The 20,322-nt window shown below is 43.4% G+C and overlaps 1 long non-coding RNA gene across 1 annotated transcript; it reads right to left on the bottom strand.

Annotated features, from left to right (window-relative positions):
- Nucleotides 1-4,186: 4,186 nt before the first annotated feature.
- LOC109274442 (uncharacterized) lies at nt 4,187-20,065 on the bottom strand. The gene is made up of 2 exons (XR_002083620.2): nt 18,333-20,065; nt 4,187-6,375 (listed from the first exon to the last, which is right to left on the bottom strand). It is a non-coding gene; the product is annotated as an uncharacterized LOC109274442 (long non-coding RNA).
- Between the last annotated feature and the right edge of the window lie 257 nt (nt 20,066-20,322).

Genomic DNA, 20,322 nt, shown 5'->3' with positions numbered 1-20,322 from the left:
GCTTTTTCAAGAGTCGCTTGCTATTTTGTTTCATCATGTGGTTGGAGATGTACCATGCATCGCACCCCGACACTCTCTAGAACATGCTAGCTTGAACAAAAATGTGTATTTGAAAACACCAGGAATGAGCATTAGCCTATGAAGGCCTGGCACGTAATAAGCCATAAGTCCCCGATAAATACTCGACGGAATAAAGACCGAGTGAATGAATTTGTAATCCTTTGACCCGTTTGTGGGTGGTTTTTTTGCTGCCGTAGTTATGTATAATGTATTTTTATCTACTTTTAGATTATTATGTAACTGTGCCTGTGTAATTATTATTTCAACTAGAACATATTCGAAATCTCCATTAACATGACTGAAGGGTATAAAATAGAATCCTTGGAGTTGTCAATTAGCTGATTTGTCTTGTGTTGCTTTTCTTCATTATTTCAGTGCAGCTAACGGTTCATTCAGCACATTTTAATTAAAAACAAACATATGTGGGTCTGCTAAGAACTCAAGTGTAGTGCAGTGAGACAGGGATGGCAAATATTTCTAGCAGTGACCATATGATATCTTCCATTCATCTCAGCAATAATCTTCCAAATCTAATTATTGGGAGGACGGCAGCTGCAGCCGGTTAGGCTTTTCTTTATTTTTACAGAGATGTGGGTTTTTTTGCAGCCCGTTGCGTTGTAGAACATCAGCTGCTGCCGGAGTCCCTTCCAAGGCTGACATCCCAGCATCTACAAGACTTTCCTCCATTGAGACACTTCCCATTTGGTCCTGTCCACGTGCCTTCTGGCCTAAAGATGTTCCAGGGAAATGGCTAGCCCTCCGACAAGATCTCTTTCGCTTTGTACGGATATGTTAGGTATATTACTGTGACCCGAAGGTTCTAACCATGGAGGATCTGTCACCAGGGAAGCCTCGGTAATAGATACGGCGTCACCTACATGAAAGCCGCCGCGTGCCAGGGGCTGGTCTTGAGCTTTGCAGACTCAAGCATGATTCCGTCAGCTTAGTCGCTGACTGAGGGCGCAGAGGAGAACGTATTCATTTAAAATGAGAATGATAACGGGGCGCCCGAGTGGCTCAGTCAGTTAAGTGTCTGACTCTTGATTTGGGCTCAGGTCATGCATGACCAGAGAGTTCAAGCCCCTCATAGAGCTCTTTGCTGGGTGTGGAGCCCGCTTGAGATTGTCTCTCTCCTCTCTTTGTCTTTCCCACGCTTGTGCATGCTCTCTGTCTCTCAAGATAGATAGATAGATAAGAATTATAACAATTAAGAAATATTCACTCCTACGGAGTGTCCCTCTAGTGTAATAATTGAGAACGGGGACTCTGGAGTCAGACTGCTGGAGGTCTAAAACTGTTTGTGCTGCCCACTAGCTGTGTGACCTGGGGGACATTGCTCAACTTCACTGCGTGTGGCAGACTGACTTTAGGGTGGCCCCACGATCTCTGCTCCTAGGAGTCACAACCCGGTGTCATTCCCCTCCACGCAAGTGCGGGTGGGACCCGTGATGTGCTTCTAACCAATGGAAGGTGGCAAAGGTAATGGGATGTACATGATGAGGTTTATGTGATTATGTAAGAGCACAGCACACATTCTGCTAGAGTCTCTCTCTGTCTCTCTCTGTCTCTCTGTCTCTCTCTCTCTCTCTGTCTCCTGGGACCTGTGCTTTTGGGGTGCTGAGCTGCCACGTAAAAAGTCCAGCTACACTGAAGCCACCGTAGTGGAATGACCACATAGAGAGACCTCATCGAAATAGAGAAAGATGTCCAGGGAACCATCTGTCTTCCAGCCCTAGCTTCCAGCTCTTTGGATCTCTCCAGTCCGGGCCCCGAACAAGTGTGTGAAGCGGACTTCCAGATGATTCCAGCTCCACTCACATGCTGATTGCAACTGTAAAGAGATCCTCGTGAGAATCGCCCGGCGGGGCTCAGTCAACTCCCAGAACTGTGTGAGAGAAAAAGAAACGATGATTATTGTTTTAAGCCACGGTTTCAAGGTAGCTTTTAAAAAGATACACGTACCAAAACTCACATTAGAGTGTGTGTGTGTGTGTGTGTGTGTGTGTGTGTCTATATAATCGTACAGACGTATATTCTGTTTGACACACATAGAGTCACACAGCTTGGTAACAAAAGGTATCAATGCTATTGTCACATTTACGATTGTATCGCAGACGCTTGCCGTCCTACAGTCAGCACACGTGGTTTTGGTTATTTTGCAACTCCAGGATCCACGATGTGTGGTCATTTGTAATTTTGCTGAGCCATGAATTTGAGTCTCAGGTTTGTGGGGGAGAGCGTTTCTCACTGGTGAATGGTGCTAGCTGATTACCAGCACAAACAGGATTTTGTTTTCTGCTAGTCGTTCTTACGCAATACACTTTATGATGTGAGTTTTAAAAAATGCTTTGGCGAAACAAAAGGCTCTAAAACATCTCTTAGTGGTGAAAATGAGGAAACAAAGAGGCCTGAGAGATCTACCTGCACCCCAGTAACAAGAATTTCAAAGAGTGGAGTGTCAAAGGTGATGGCAGTGTGGCTTATGATACGAAAGCAGTTGGAGGGGAACAGGCCCCAAACCAGGAGCATAATGGATTAAGCCATTTTGGGGAGAAGTCTGATCAGAACATCGTAGTTACAAAGTCATTAGAAGCCTGAAATCATCATTCGTATTTTTCAATTAAAATATAGTGCCTTTGGGGAGGAAATTATATGCTGTTTATAGTCACCAGTTTGTGGGATATTTGAAGGCGTAGGGACATATGTGTCCTGAATTTCAACAGAATGTAGTCCTGAAACTTCATAAGTGATAGGCTTGTGCAGCATTGAGGAAAGTGTAAGTCATGGTCCTTGTCCTTGAGACCCGTACAGTTTAACCAGGTGATGGGTGAGAAGAGAAGAGGGGAAATAAGCAAACAGTGACAAGTTAAATATGATCATTTTCATGTATGCTGGTGAATGTCACCCATGATAAGGTGGCATAGAGAATAGGGGCTTTTAGTTCGGAGGAGAAAGACGGAGAACTTTAGATCTTTCATAGGATAAAGTCCCAGCTCCTCGGCCTGGCATTCAAGGCCTTCCATAATCTCTCCCCAACATTATCTCTGACTTTCTCTCTTAATATCCGCCATATAAAACAGCCGTCAAGTCAGTTTGGCTGATTCATTAAGAAATACACCTGCATCTAATTTACGCCCTCTTAAGTAGTTTGAAATAAAATAAAAGGGAAATGAGTGGCACACACACATAAAATAATTTTAGAATAGTACAATTTATGTTGCCTGTCAATTTTTTTTTTTTTTAAACAGAAAACTCCTTAGCAGTACTAAGTGAAAAACCTCTCATGCATGACCTACCCTGCCCCTTCCCCTTCTGGCTGGCTGGAGCAAAGTCAAGCCCCAAGGTCACCTTGGAAGCTACATGTTGAAGGTGACAGAGCCTCCAGGTCCCTGAATCAGTGTGTGCAGGAAGGTCACCTAGCAACCGGGAAGGCCCCCGTCATCTCTCACGTAAGTGAGAAGTAAGCGTCTGCTGTCGTTGGCCTTGGAAATCTCGGGTTTGTTTCTTACAGCAGCTAGCTTCTGGGATAGTCTGCATCATCTTAAGTGACATGGTCAGTGACTATGAAAGAGTGGGAGAAAGCTATCACTACCAGCGTCAAAACAGAGGTTACCAGGGGTGCCTGGGGAGCTCAGTCGGTTAAGCATCCGACTTCAGCTCAGGTCATGATCTCATGGTCCGTGAGTTCGAGCCCCATGTCGGGCTCTGTGCTGACAGTTCACAGCCTGGAGCCTGCTTCGGATTCTATGTCTCCCTCTCTCTCTGCCCCTCCCCTGCTCATGCCCTCTCAAAAAATGAATAAACGTTAAAAAAATTAAAACAAGCAAACAAACAAAAAAACCCAGAGGTTCCCAACTGCACTGAGAAAAGGCTCACAGGACAGTTCCCATCAAGAGTATGGATTCTGGCACCAGACTGCAGGACTGGAAGCCGTTTCTACCATTCACTGGGTATGTAACCTTAGGCAAGTAAGTGTGTTAGGTGGGGACATGGGGTTCTCCAGGGAAACAAAACCAATAGGATGTGATAGAGAGAGGGAGGGAGAGAGAAAGCGAGAGAGAGAGAGAGAGAGAGAGAGAGAGAGAGAGAGAGATTTATTTTAAGCAATCTGCTTATGTGATCACGGTGGGTTAGCAAGTCCAAAATCTGATAGGGGAGGCTGGCAGGCTGCAGACACAGGAAAGAATGGCGGTTCAAGTTCAAAGGCAGTCTGTTAGTGAATTAGGGAGAGCTGATGCTGCAGATGAAGTCCAAAGGCAGTCTGCTGGTGAATTTCTTCTTGCTCTTGGAAAGGTCAGCCTTTTGTTCTATTCAAGCTTTCAGTTGATTGGATAAAGCCTCCCCGGCATCATGGAGGGCAATCTGCTTTACTCAAAGTCCACAGATTTAAATGTAAATCTCATCCAGAAACACCCTCATAGAAACATCCAGAATAATGTTTAACCAACCATGTGGGTTCTGTGGCCCAGCCACTTCCGCCAGTTGGCCCAACCAAATGGACACATAAAAGTAACCATCATAGGAAGTTACTCAATCTCTCGGTGCCTCAGTTCCCTCATCTGCAAAATGGGGATACTAAAGAAGCTATCCTATTGGATGAACCTGAAGACCCAGTGAAGAAAGGCACGTGTTTAGAATAGTGTCTGCACGTAGCACTCTTGACTATTATTAATAATTAGTAGTAGTTACTATTTCCACAGGCTTCAGCCATATGCTTTGCTCTGACGAAAAAGCTAAGAAAATAGTTAAGCAGGGCCACCAAGAATAATGGGTGTTCAGTTGAGAATACCACTGACATGAAGAAAGTCTTTATACATTAGAATTCTTACAGTGTAGAAACTCCAGACTTGTATACCAGCCTTTGCAGGCTGTATTGGCCAGTCCTCCATTAGCGAGTGGCTATTTTTTTTCTCGTTGTTATTCCATGAATAAATTTTAATATATTCAATTTTCCCCCATAAACTGTTTCTTTACTGCTCACATTAATGCAATATGGTGAAAACATTTGCATGACTAGAATCTTTTGCAATCTACTGGAGCATTTCTCCTGCTTCGCTTTTCCTTCATTTCTGGTAAGAAAATTCATTTTTGCTTCACATGGTTTTGAATTAGCTGTCACTTCTCAGGAATGCAACGTCAGCATAAATCAAAAAGCTGATGGAGAGTGGAATGATTAAGAGTCTGGCTTGGGGTTCGCCAGAATCGGGTGCAAGCCTTTCCAAGCCCTCGCTTCTTCACAAAGGACTATTGTGAGGGTTGAATGCGCAGTGCCCGGCACTCAAGAGGCACTAGGCAGATGGGAACTAGGATGATTTCTTCCATTAGTAATTCTCTGTGTTGTGACAAGATCCCTCCTTGTGCTGGGGAGACCTAACATCCTGGGGCCTTGAATGACCATGTGGAAGAAACCACCTACCAAACAGGATTACCCCTGTTAATCTATTATATATGCAGGGAGTAAACTCCTATTATCATTAGTTTCCTGGGGCGCCTGGGTGGCTGAGTCAGTTAGGCGTCTGACTTCAGCTCAGATCATGATCTCACTGTTCATGAATTTGAGCCCCTCGTCGGGCTCCGTGCTGACAGCTTAGAGCCTGGAGCCTGCTTTGGATTCTGTGTCTCTCTCTCTCTCTCTCTGCCCTACCCTCGCTTGTGCTCTGTCTCTCTCTGTCTCTCAAAAATGAGTAAACATTAAAAAAAATTCATTTGGGGTTTCCTTATTATAACACCTGGTTTGTTGGGCACTATGCATCACCTTAACCACTCTGGTCGGTTAATATTACAAGAAGGCCGCCGCCACCCATGATGTTCTCTCCACCTCTGTGGGCTGCAGAGGCCTTGAATTTCTGTAGAAAGTGTCTGCTATATAGCTTATTTACTCCCCGTATCTACTAGCCAATGACAGTGCCTCTCTTTTTATGGAAATGTCCTGCTTCCCCAGTTGGGCAATATTGTAGGTATTGATTTCAGGGTGCAAGAAATGTGATTTTTTAAATTTAATTTCTTTCTTGAGTTTCCATGCTACTGGCACAGCAGAATAGGAATTCTAGTTAATTTGAGGTTTTCCTAATTTCCTTAGGAGTTGTGTCTAAGTTCTGGGCTGTGGAGCTGAGCTTGTGGTCTTCAAGACCATCGTCTGGTGAGGACATCTTCGTTTCTGCTTGGCGTTTCATTGGTAGTTAAGTGTGTAGTTTTCTCTCATTCTTGATTGTAAGGCTTCCCGCCGTTGGTCCCAACCTCAGCATTTTCGTGTTGCTTTCATGTGTGTGACGATAAAGAGGCTTGTGTGAGAGTCCACGGTGTATGGAAAGCCATCTGTGGGGCAATGGGTAGAAGAAGGGACTGAGCACACATTAAAAATCAGTTAATACTTTATAATATTTCAAAAATAGAATTTCACGACAAAAAGAAAGGCCCTCGAGGGCCAGAACTGTATCCTAACCATATCCTGGTACACTATCCAGCAAATCAAATTTACTTCATTAAATATTTGCTGCTGGCATTAAATGATAAAGGATAGCCAGTGGGCCATAGAAGCAGAGGGAGAAAATATTCCCAATCTTTTTGGAAACCAGTAACTTCTATGGAAGCACTGTTATGGCCTGACTACGTGTCCCTCCTAGTCTAGTCACACTGGAATAACCAATCTCCTTGTTTTCCTCCTGCCAGAAACAACTAGACACACTCATAAAACATATGATGCAGTTATTTCCAGACCCTGGACAGCAGGCCTATAATCCCTGAGAGAAGAGGAACAAAACAAGGCGGGAAGGACTATCGGGGAGCTATAAACTGAAAGTTTCTCAGCATTCGCAATTATCCGGGAGACAATTACCTGAGTTCCAGCTAGTCGAGGTGGAGAAAGCTCACTGACCACTCTCTTTGTTTTCTATGGCTCCTGTAAAAAAGTGTTATGCCTTGAGTGACTTCAAACAGCATAAATTCATTATCTTACAGTTCTGGAAGTCAGAAGTCTGATGCAGATCTCACTGGCATAAAATCAAAGTGTTGGCACGGTGCATTCCTCTCTGGAGGATCTAAGGAAGAATTCGCATCTTTGCGTCTTTCACCTGCTTCAGCCCGCCTGCTTTCCTTGATTCGCGGCCCCCTTTTTCCACCTCCAAAGTCAACAACACTGAGCTGAATCCTTACACTCTCTCCCTGTCTAGTTCTGTCCTCTGCCTCCCTCGTCAGTGTTTAAAAACCGTTGGATAAGCCAAGACAATCTTCCCATTTTAAAGTCAGCCGGTCGGGAAACTTAATTCTGGCTGCTCCCTTAACTCCCCCCTTGTCATGTATCCTAATATATTCCCGGGTTGCAGGGACCAAGACGTGGACATTTCAGGAGGGCTTTATTCTGCTTACTGCAACCACCGAGGCACTTATTAGAGACCTCAGAAGTCATGCCATAGTACGAGAGATAAACTAGCTCTAAGGTAATGGATACTTTACATCCAACCTAACAAAGCTGTAAAATAAGTTCAAATGAATTAAGTTAATCTACAAGTAAATTAACACTTGCCAAAATAAATTCCAAACCCCTTTAAAGAAAGACAACACGATCCAGGCACAAAATAGTGAGCTGTTTATAATCACAATCAAAAGTTACTAGACATTCAAAGAAGCAGGAAGATATGATTCGTAACCAGAGGAAAAATAATCAATAGGAACAGACCCCGAAATGATAGCAATAATAGAATTATCAAACAAGGACTTTAAAATAGTTCTTATAAATACGGTCAAGAGGAAATGAAATGAGGTAAGAAATGCAAACTATATAAAAGATGAATAGAATTTCAGTGGAACCAAATGAAATGACAAGTTCAATGGATAAGTTTAATAAGGGATGGGACACTACAGAAGAAAAGATCAGTGAACTTGAAGAAATAATAAAAGAAACTAGACTGAAACACACAGAGGAAAAAAAATCTGAAAAAAATAAAAATAACTTTAGTGACCTGCAGGGTAAGATCAATAGTGAAATGGGAGCCCTAGAAAAGGGGCAACAGAAAATCTACTGGAAGAAATAATGGCCAAAAGTTACTCAAATTTAATAAGTAGAAACATAGGTCAAAGGGGGTCAATAAATACTAAGCAGAAAAAATACAAATAAAAGCACATCACGGGGCGCCTGGGTGACTCAGTCGGTTAAGCGTCCAGCTTCGGCTCAGGTCATGATCTCGCGGTTCGTGAATTTGAGCTCCGCGTCGGGCTCTGTGCTGACAGCCCAGAGCCTAGAACCTGCTTCGGATTCTGTGTCTCCCTCTTTCTCCGCCCCTCCCCTGCCCACACTGTCTCTCTCTGTGTCTCAAAAATAAATAAATGTTAAAAAACATTTTTTTTTAAAAAGCACATCACAACACATCACAATCATGTTGCTGAAAACCAGTGATGAAAATGTTCTTAAAAGAAGCCAGAGAAAGACACGTTATAAACAGGGCTCAAGGACAAGAATATCCACAGACTTCTTATCAGGAACAATGCAAGCCAGAAGACAATGAAAATGCATGGTCACAGTGCTGGAAGGAAAAAAAGGTCAAAGTAGAATTCTATATCTAGAAAAACTAACCTACAAAAATGAAAGCAAACAAAGGCTTTTCCTCTAGGAGACCTATACCATAAGAGATGTTAAGGTAAGCTTTTCAGGCAGAGGAAAGTGATACCAGTTCGAATCTGGATCTGTACAAAGGAAAGAACATTGGAAGTGGACAATGTGTGTATAAAGAGAAAATATATGTTTGGCAACAGTTGCATAAGGGACCCAAAGAGTGAAATGGAAGTACATTATTGTAAGATTCTTGGGTTGTACAGTGCAAGATATATCATGATTTGAAAGTAGACCGTGATGTTAAAGCTGCATATTGTGAACTCTATACCCTACTCCACCGAAAAATAAAGCAGGTAGATATTGATAATAAGCCAGTAGAGAGAAAAATACTCAATCCAACAGAAAGCAATGAAAGACAGGGTGTGTGTGGAAATAATAGATAACCAAGTAAAAAACAAAATAGCAAGATGGTAAACTTAAATCCAACCATATCAGTAACTACATTAAATGGAAACATTTTAATTAAAAGTCAGAGATTGTCAGACTGGATAAGAAAGCAAGACCCAATTAAACATTGCCCACAAGAGATCTAATTTACATATAACAAAGATTAACAGAAAGGAATGGAAAAAGATATCCTATGCAAATAATAACAAGAAATCTGAAGTGGCTATATTAATATCAGACAAGGTGAACTTAAGGATAAAGAATATAACCAAAGAAAGAGAGGTACAATTCACAATGATAAAAGATCAATTCAATAAGACAGCATAACAATACTAAATATTTAATCACAGAGCTTCAAAATACGCAGAACAAAACTGAAAGACCTGAGAAAATATTTTAAAATCCACAGTTATGAGTGATTTTGAAAATAAACATAGTGTGGTTTTCTTTTTCAACAATTGGTGATGGGGAAACTGGATGGCCATATGCAAAAGAATGAAGTTGACCCTGACACCACATACAAAAATTCACTCAAAATGGATCAAAGACCCCCCCCAAAAATCAAAGACCTAAATATAAGAGTTAAAACTATAGAACTTTGAAGAATGCACAGAGACATGACATAAAATAGACAGCGATTTTATGGATATGACACCTAAAGCATAGGTGACCAAAGACAAAATAAAGAGGTCTACATCAAAATTTAAAACTTCTGTACAGGGGCGCCTGGGTGGCGCAGTCGGTTAAGCGTCCGACTTCAGCCAGGTCACGATCTCGCGGTCCGTGAGTTCGAGCCCCGCGTCGGGCTCTGGGCTGATGGCTCGGAGCCTGGAGCCTGTTTCCGATTCTGTGTCTCCCTCTCTCTCTGCCTCTCCCCCGTTCGTGCTCTGTCTCTCTCTGTCCCAAAAATAAATAAAAAACGTTGAAAAAAAAAAATTAAAAAAAAAAAACAAAAAAAAAACCAAACTTCTGTACATAGAAGGATACTATCAACAGAGCAAAAAGGCAACATACGAGGGGCGCCTGGGTGGCTCAGTCGGTTGAGCGTCTGACTTCGGCTCACGTCATGATCTTGTGGTTTGTGGGTTTGAGCTCCGCATTGGGTTCTGTGCTGACAGCTCAGAGCCTGGAGCTTGTTTCAGATTCTGTGTCTCCCTGCCTCTCTGGCCCTCCCCTGCTCATGCTCTGTCTCTCTCGGTCTCTCAAAAAATAAATATTTTAAAAAATGATAAAAAATAAAGGCAACATATGAAATGGGAGAAAATACTTGTAAATTATATATCTGATAAGGGGGTTGATAACCACAATATATAAAGAACTCTTACAACTCAACAGTAAAAAAACCCGACAACCTGATTAAAAATGAGCAAAGAGGGGCTTGGGTGACTCAGTCGGTTGAGCATCCAACTTCAGGTCAGGTCGTGAACTCGTGATTTGTGGGTTCGAGCCCCGCATCGGGCTCTGTGCTGACAGCTCAGAGCCTGGAGCCTGCTTGGGATTCGGTGTCACCCTCTCTCTCTACCCCTCCCCTGCTCACGCTCTGTCTCTCTCTCCTTCAAAGATAAACATTAAAAAAATTAAAAAACGGAAAATAACCAATGTTGGTGAAGATGTGGACACATTGAAACCACTCTGCATTGCTGGTGGCAATGTTAAATAGTCCAGCTGCTGTGGAAAACAATATGATGGCTCCTCCAGTAATTAAACATAGAATTACCCTGTGACCCAGCCAGCAATGTCATTGCGGGGTACACACACACAAGAATGGAAAGCAGGGACTTGAACAGATATTTGTACACCCATGTTCATAGGAACGCTATTCACAATAGCTGAAATGTAGGAGCAGTCTAAGTGTCCATCTCTAGATATGGGTAAACAGAATGTAGTCAGCATGGTACATATAACAGACTATTATCGAGTCTGAAGAAAGAGGGAAAGTCTGACAGGTGCTACAACATGAACAGACCTTGAAGATATCCCACTAAGTGACATAAAGCCAGTGGCAAAAATACAAATACTCTGTGACCCCCCTAATGTGAGGTCCCTAGACTAATCAAATTCGTAGAAGCGGAATGTAGAATGGTGGTGTTCAGGGTGGGGGTGGGGGGGGGGGAGGGGGGGAGGGTGGATGGGAAGTTGCTGTTTAATGGGTAGAAAGTTTCAGTTTGGGAAGATGAAAAGCTCTGGAGAGGGAGTGGGTGCCGGTTGCACAACATGGTGAATCTACCAATTCCCCGGGGAGTGTATGCTTTCCAATGTTTAAGATGGTAAATTGTATACTGTGTATATTACTACAATAGACAAAGAGGAAGGGGGGGGAGGGGAGAGTTAAAAGGTTTGCAAAGAGAACCTCCATATGTTTTTGACTTTTTTCCTTCCTCCCTTCCTCCCTTCCTCCCTTCCTTCCTCCTTTCTTCCTTCCTTCCTTCCTTCATCCTTTCCTTCTTCCTTCCTTCCTTCCTTCCTTCCTTCCTTCCTTCCTTCCTTCCTTCCTTCCTTCCTCCTTTCCTTCTTCCTTCTTCCTTCCTTCCTTCCTTCCTTCCTTCCTTCCTTCCTTCCTTCCTTCCTCCTTTCCTTCTTCCTTCCTTCTTCCTTCCTTCCTTCCTTCCTTCCTTCCTTCCTTCATCCTTTCCTTCTTCCTTCCTTCCTTCCTTCCTTCCTTCCTTCCTTCCTTCCTTCCTCCTTTCCTCCTTCCTTCCTTCCTTCCTTCCTTCCTTCCTTCCTCCTTTCCTTCTTCTTCCTTCCTTCCTTCATCCTTTCCTTCTTCTTTCCTTCCTTCCTTCCTTCCTTCCTTCCTTCCTTCCTTCCTTCCTCCTTTCCTCCTTCCTTCCTTCCTTCCTTCCTTCCTTCCTTCCTTCCTTCCTCCTTTCCTCCTTCCTTCCTTCCTTCCTTCCTTCCTCCTTTCCTCCTTCCTTCCTTCCTTCCTTCCTTCCTTCCTTCCTTCCTTCCTTCTTCCTTCCTTCCGTCCTTCCTCCTTTCCTTCTTCTTCCTTCCTTCCTTCCTTCATCCTTTCCTTCTTCTTTCCTTCCTTCCTTCCTTCCTTCCTCCTTTCCTCCTTCCTTCCTTCCTTCCTTCCTTCCTTCCTCCTTTCCTTCTTCTTCCTTCCTTCCTTCCTTCCTTCCTTCCTTCCTTCCTTCCTTCCTTCCTTCCTTCCTTCCTTCCTTCCTTTCCCTGTTTTTCCACATCAGAGGGAAATTCATATATTGCAGTCTGGCCCGGGTCCCCCAACTCTGCTCTAAGAGAACTTCCTTGTGCTAGAAATCTTCGGCCAAGGGGGCCTGTGGGTCTGTCGGTATGCTGGAGTGTGAATGTGTTTTTTTCTTACTTCCCAGTTGACTTTAGGGGACGGCACCTCACCAAGTGCTTAAACAGGAAGGAGAAATTACCGACACTGTTATTTTCTTTTACAACAGCTTCAAGATTCATGCTAAAGCTACCATTATCCTTTTCCCCGTTGGATTCCGAGGAGAGGGGACCTTTGGCTGGTTCTGCGGCTGCAGACAGAGCCCCAGGCCTCCTGGTCCTTACAGGCTCTTTCAGTTATATGTAACCTGTCCTAAGGGGCACCTGAGTGGCTCGGTCTGTTAAGTGTTGGGCTTCGGCTCAGGTCACGATCTCACGGTTTGTGGGTTCTAGCCCCGCGTCGCACTCTGTGCTGACAGCTCGGAGCCTGGAGCCTCCTTCAAATTCAGTGTCTCCCTCTCTCTCTGCCCCTCCGCTGCTCACGCTCTGTCTCTCTCTCTCTCAAAAATAAATAAACATTAAAAAAAAAAAAAGTAACCTGTCCTCCAGGGACCCTCTGTTTATCCATGGGTGCTCAAGTGAATTCAAGCGTTAGGCCAAATCCCAGACCTGGACACAGACTTTCTTTCTGAATGATTGAATAAATGATTATTTTACCCAATAATTAATAGACCCCCATGGATAGTTCATTCAACTTGGTAACAGTTCAAATATGATGCCAAAGTGGTGCCTTTACATAGAGCAACAGAACTCTGGCATTGACATAATAAAATGGGAATAACAATAATAACAATATTGGTTAATATTTGGGGCACTATTCACGTACTGATTTACTTAATCCTCCACAATAAGGCAGGTTTTCTGACTATTCCCATTTCACAGATGAGAAACCTCAGGCACGGAGTGGGGAGGTCCCTTTCACTGTTACGCGCTCATCCCTAAACTTGAATTCCTTTCTCGTGACACCCACTTTCACCAGGGAATGTCCCACTGAGAGTCAGACTAGTGTGAGGCTTGCTCTGCATTGCTGTCTTATTCAAGTTATTTTGCTAGGAAGCCATGGGAAATGCCTCAAATTTGCTGAGGTAAGCATGGGAACTTGTTGGTGACCATGGGGTATAGCCAGTTGCAGGCACAGCTGTATCCAGGTGACCAAATGGTGGTTAATCTGTCTGTTTGTCTTTCTCTCACACTCATACACACACACGCTTTTTTGCACCTCTAGAGTCTGCTTACCTCTCTGCTGACAAAGTTAAAATGTCTAGCATCAAACCTACATCCAAAAGTTTAAATTCTGGTAGGAAGACAGAGCTTTTCCCCACCTTAGTAGTCCCAGCATGAATCCTGAATTTTGCAATTGTGTCTCATAAGCCTATCTTGAGTCACCCAATATACCTAAACCAATCACTGTGGTCAAGTGGAAGGAAACCCTGCATTGTCCTGACCCGAGCCAATTGTTCATCTTCGTGTCTGGGGGTTAGCGAGGGGCTTGGCTCAACTGTGTGAACCCAGGGTGGAAAAAATGCCAACTCAGATGCTATTATCCAAAGAAGGAGGGTGTGCGTGCGTGCAGGGCCGACCGATGTAACATTCGCTATTGAGGCCAGTAAATCAGTCAACGGTAGATAGATCCTGAATATCATCTGATTTCAAGCTGGAGTGCAGGGAATCTCCATTTTATTGGATTGGATATCCAGCATCCTGTGTTTTCCCTACAAAGCTTGCTGACCAAAGTTCTCCTAAAGATTCTAACAGCTTTGAATTCATGACTCATGGATCACCTAAGACACCGAGTCACTGCCATATTTTTACTTTCATTTTGATATTCATTCAACAGATACAGACGGAGCCCTAACCATACATGGGGATCTTAAAATACAGAAGTGAATCAGCGTCAGGGCCCTCGCTTAACATTTCGGCCAAAGGCTTATGTCCGTTGCCATTTACTGTGGGTTTGCTTGACTTTGTAAATCACATGAAGCTTTTGCATTTAATGTTGGATTTTCCTATAACACCATGGACAGAATTTTAAGTAGTAGCAGGTAGTCAATACATGCTTGCTGATTGATTATATGACAGTGAAGATCCATCCTTCTGTATGTATTATTTCTTCTCTGTTGTTTATCTGCCCCTAGACCAACCAGGTCACGAGTGATGGAAACCTCAGCGATTTTTCCAGGGACAGTGATGTAATGCTATTCCCTATAGGTGGTGAAAGTGGAAATTACTTGCTGTGGGAACCCCACGTTTATTAAGCATTTGTGCGGTGGTAAACGTGTGTGGGAACAGGAAGTCTCACAACTGTCTTCCTTCCCTTTCTGTATTTTTGCTAACTTTGATCTGGAATTTTAATCTTATTGGGTGAAGTTATTTCTGGGGAGGGGTTCAAAGACTTTCCAGGATCTCTGCCTTTTTGAACATTAGCTTCTTTGTGGTGTGTTTTTTCCTAATTATTCCAAGTACAGTACAATGACCATGAAAGCAGGAAAAAAACATTTTATGTTCTTGAATTTGATTGCATATACACAGCTTCCATCTAGTACCTCTCTGGTTCTCAGGTTCATTTCAATGTCATTTTCCAGGTGCCTGCCAAAATTATAGTCATTCCAATCCAAGTTAATATACATTTAGGAAGTAAGTTGGTTCATTTTGATTTAAACACAGGACTTCAATATCCATGTTTACACGACTCAACACTTCTAGTATAGGTATTGGAGAGTTAGGCTACTGCACGTTGTTTAATATATTTATTAATTCATTTATCAAGCATTTACTGAACACCTATCATACATGAAGGTGGTCAAAGGTACAAACTTCCAGGTATAATATAAAATAAGCAAGTCTTGGGTTGTAATGTACAGCCTGGTGATGGCAATTAATTAATAACATATATATTTGAAAGTTTCTCTGGTGCCTGGGTAGCACAGTCAGTTAAGCGTCCGACTCTTGATTTCGGTTCAGGTCCTGAATCTCATGGGTTCGTGAGTTCAAGCCCCACATCGGCTCCAGGCTGATAGTGTGGGGACATGCTTAGAATTCTCTCTCTCCCTCTCTCTCTCTGCTCCTCCCTGCTTGTGCTCTCTCTCTCTCTCTCTCTCTCAAAAGTAAATAAATACACTTAAAAAAAAGTTTCTAAGAGAGTGGATCTCAGAAGTTCTCACTGTAAGAAAAAAAATGTAATTACGTGTGTCATTATGTGTGGGACAGATGTTAACTAGACTTCTTGTGATCATTTGGCAAAATATACATACCTGTCAAATCATTACGTTGTACACCTGAAACTAATATGTTATATGTCAATTATACATATATGTCAAAATAAAGAAATATATTAATTAATTAATAGGGTCATACATCACGTTCTATGAAGAAATGTAAAGCAGGGTGTGGGGCAGAGTCGGGGGAGGGCTTTTAGATTGGCCAGATTGGCCAGCGCATCAGTCAGTGGGGGGGGGGGGGGGGGGGGGGGCTGCCATAACAAAGTATCACAGACTAGGGGGCTTAAACCACACAAATGTACTTTCTCATAGTTCTAGAGGTTGGAAGTCCAAGATCAAGGTATAGGCAGGTTTGGTTTCTTCTGAAGCCTCCCTTTGGAGGACAGATGGCCGTCTCCTTGCTCTGTGTTCACTTGGTTTCCTCCCTGCACGTGCATGTCTGAGGTCTCGGTCTGTGCCAATCTCCTGTTCTTATAAGGACACCGGTCATGTTGGATTAGTGTCACCCTTACAAACCCATGTTAACTTCATCACATTTTTAAAGGCGTTGTCAGCAAATAAAGCCACATTCTGAGATATTGAGAGAGAGAGAGCTTCAACACATGAGTTTTGGGAGGACACAACTCAGCCCAGAGCAGGGGACTCAGGGAAGACCTCTCTGAGAAGAGGAGACATCTGAACAGAGACCTGAATGAGGAACAAGTCATAGCTGTTGGGTGAGCCTTCCTGGGGGGACAGCGCCTCTGGCAGGGGGGACAGTGAGTGCACAGGTTCGAGGCTGGAATGTCAAGGCAGGGATGATGGCCAGAGCTCAGTGACGGAGGGCAAGTTTGTCACAGGTTCAGGCAGAGGCCAGCTCATGAGGAACCTTGGAGGTGAGGTGAGAACTTAATTTTTTTCTTTTCTTCTCACTGTCATAGGAAGTCATAGGAGCATTTTGAGCAAGTCGGAGGCATAATCTCACATATGTTTTTAAAGGATTATTTTAAAATTTACAACAGATTTTCCGTAGACTCCCAAGAATTCAGTGGGAAAGATTATACTAATCATGAAACCCAGCAAAGTTTCTCAGAATAGTTAAGATGCAGACCCCAGAGGTTACTCTCCACTGATGTATTTTTTTTAGCAATTCCTTCTCTCAAGGGTTAAGGTATCAGCTAAGAATTGTTTGGAATACTGGATTACTGCCAAGACTTCTACTGCTACATTCACTGATGCTGAATTTATAACAAGGGAAATATCTGGCTCGATTTGTATATATGAAAGAATACCCTTTTCTTGAAGAAAAACGTGGGTTAAGATGGTCTGGTCTGTATTTATTCATAAGGAGTGGTGTTAAATTGACATCACTTGGGACAGCCCGAGTCAGGGGAAACTCTGAGGTGTCCCTTCCCTGTTTGACAAAGTTACAAGAGAGCGAATAGCAATTACTTTGGAAGTTTTGAGCAACTTGTTGTCCCAAAATAAGGGACGTCCACAAAGCACTTCCTACGCACCATACATACGCAGACCTTCTCCTGAATTAATCAGACTGGGCATTCTCAAGCCCCATGTACAGGGGCCAGGACACTGGATTATACTACAAACCATCAAGGTATTTCTTAAGGTGCTTAAAATGGCCACATCCATTTTTATAGCGCATTTATGTTGTACTCAGACGCAAGCACAATACTCAGTAGAAAACATATCCATTGAATAGATTAGTAGCCATTTTCATGGGAACTTGTAAACACCAAGCATCAATCTTCACTCTATCTCCGCTGAACTTTGTGACTGAGGGCTGCCTTCCAGGATCCGTAAAAAGTTTCCTCATGTGAAAGAGTATAAAGATATCACACACACACACACACACACAGAAACTTCCTACTGAAAGAACCTAATTAGAGTTAGTAAAATTTTAGCTGAGGTCAGTTACATTTCAAAAATAACACTCGATCACTTTTTCAGTCTTTCTTCTCTTTGAAACTCAGTATCTGTTTTATGAAGGGGGGCATGGTAAGTATGACCTAAGCATGAACAAAGGTAACCTGTCTATGCCGTGAAAATCATTAGAGATCATTGGAAACAACTTTAATACTAATATGAAACCTTCCCTCACCGCCTTCCGCCCCCAGGGACAGAAAACGGACTAACCTGTTCTGGCCAAATAATGAGAATCATATATGTGTGAATAAAGTCCTTAGTCCTTGGATTCCTGTATCTAAAGTGTGTTTGAACATTCCCCTAAAGACTGTCTTCAGACACCCGAAGAAACCAAATGCACAAAGGACCACAATACCTTTTCCAGTCTTGGTACCAAAGGATAGAACGCAGAGCATAAGCCAGCAGGCTTCGGTCAAGTTCTCAGTCAAGGATTTGGAGGCGATCCTCGATGGCTGAATTAGAAGGACAGTTGCAGCAGTAATGTTGCTTCATTTGCTTTAATAAGCAGAGTTCGAGATTATTTATAACACAATCAGTGGAATGTGTTCCGTGCATTCCGAAAACGCGAAGCCTCACTTTTGAGTCTGGCTATTAAGTCCTTGCTGTGAAAGGGTGGCAAGTGTTATTAAATTGTTAGATTAGCAAGGTTCTACTGCATTTTCACTTTAAGCCAGAGTGCTTTCACAGCTGAGCTATAATGCTCTGAAAATGCCTACATAACAAGATCCAGACGTGGAGCTGAATCCCAAATGGTAAACGGCCAACGGCATTTATACACTATTACCTTGCTGAAGCCATAAAAAGTCAGCGCGTCTGAAAAGACACTGCGCCTAAATCCAAAGACATAGAGGAAGCCAACGCAGGAAATAGGGGCTCTTTCCATAATAACATACCTTTACAGGGCGGGAAGTCACTTCCATTTTCTAGAGAATACCGGCATGAACTCCAATCCCTTCTTAAGAAGGCAAGTAGAAAGAATGAGCCTAAATTATCCTATTGATGACTAAATGTTACATTTAGCTCCCTGGAGTCCATGGAACAGAATTTCAAGGAATCGCATGTAGCCTGCTGGCCAAGTGGCCTTCTCGCATACTTGAGTAAACACGAGGTTTCCTAATAAACTCCCTTTCTGAGAAATCTAAAGTATTAAGTGCTTAAGTTCCCGAAAACTTGAATTTATCAGGCAGGAAGAGGCATCAAATTATAAAACAATAGGGCTAGAAAGAAAACCCAAATGCACCTTACGGCAGATAGCTAAAGGAGTTTGAGAAATCACATTTCAGAAAACTACATCACAGTTGCCCGTTCAGGCTCTACTCTGCCAAGGTGTCCGGATCCACGAATAGGTTGAGTCTTGCGCAAGCCCTATTTGCCTGGCTTGATTCAAAGCAGTCCGTGACTTCCAGTCCTCGCGTGATTGCTGCGGTTGACAGGCGTGACCCTGGCCGCTGGCTGGGAAACAAAGAACAACGAGACCTGGCCTGGGGCTTAGGGCGTCGGAAGTGAATGTGTGCACCTGCAGCAAAGGTGAGAAATGGTGGTGGGATTTTAGGGGTAGGTTTAACGATAAAGTTAGGAAGAGTTTAGGGACTTGTGACCTAGGACAGGAAAGTAATTTTTTCCCTTTGCTTCGTTACTTGAGATAGCTTCTCAGGAGAGTTTAGGGCAGGGCCAGTGTGGCAGCCGCATTCCTGAGTCACATTATCAAGAATGTGGCGTCTAAAAAGACGAATGAGGGGCGCCTTGGTGGCTCGGTCGGTTAAGTGTCTGACTCTTGATCTCGGCTCAGGTCATGATCTTATGGTTCGTGGGATTGTGCCCCACATCAGGCTCTGTGCTGAGCGCGGAGGCTGCTTGGGGTTCTCTCTCTCTCTCCCTCTCTCTCTGCCTCGCCCCCTTCTCTCTCTCTCTCTCTCAAAATAAATAAATAAACTTTTTAACAAAATAAAAAGAGGAATGAAATCTATCAGTAACTGCCTGGGCGGCATCCAAAGTGACTTAGGGGGAAGCTACTACTGTTTCCTAGGCGGATGAATGGTGACATTTCATTGGCTATCTTTGCGAACTTTGAGATGCTAAAATGAAATGAAACCTTTGCCCATGACCCGAAGCCACAGTCATTGTTTGGATAATATGTACAAGCTCCAAGAATTCTTTGGATGCTAATGGTTCTGTTATTTCACAAACTGACATTTTAGTACATTGATGTCCTTAAGTGTATTGCCTAGAAATGTTTTAAAATGAGGAAAGCCTGAAAAAAATAGAATGAGTGTCGTATCGTAAAGAGAATAAATAAAAATAAGTTTCTGGCTGGGTATCTGTTATCACATCACCAAGGAATGACTGGGTAGATTTTTCACTGTATTGGGCGACGTGTATAACTAACTTTAATGAGGGCTCCCTGACCTGCACAGGGTTTGCCTGGGAGTTAGGTCCTTGAGGGCTACCTCAGAGTGAATGACAATCGTCCCTCAAAAAAAGCGGAAGCTGGTAGAGTGTGTAGGCAGGGGCCATGACTGCCAATGGCCAATGGAGAGACACACCATAGGTATTAGGTCAGTTCGCCCAGAAATGAACTTGGAGAGGCGTATTCATGTGTGAGGAGCTGTTCCCTAGGGCAAATCAGTGTGTGGGGGTAGGGAAAGGTGGGAAGGACAGATAGTCAGGACAGAGAACAAGAAGAAGCCAAGCCAGGAGCCATTCAGACCAAGTCCCTGCCTTGGCCTGCCCCTGGGAGAGTCGTGGAATACAAGTTATGCCTCAGAACTTGTCCTCACTCTGGGCCAAAAACTGGACTTTCACGGTGGGCACCAGTCAGTCATTGAGCAAGGCGCCGCCCCCCGCCACCTCCAAGGAAAGTGTAAGTTTCCGGGCACTTCTGAG

This window comes from Panthera pardus, unplaced genomic scaffold (assembly GCF_024362965.1).
Source record: "Panthera pardus isolate Hobbes unplaced genomic scaffold, ASM2436296v1 HiC_scaffold_24, whole genome shotgun sequence".
NCBI classification, from domain to species: Eukaryota; Metazoa; Chordata; class Mammalia; order Carnivora; family Felidae; genus Panthera; species Panthera pardus.
Note: the sequence above shows the minus strand (reverse complement) of the source record. Positions and strands in the feature narration are given on the sequence as shown.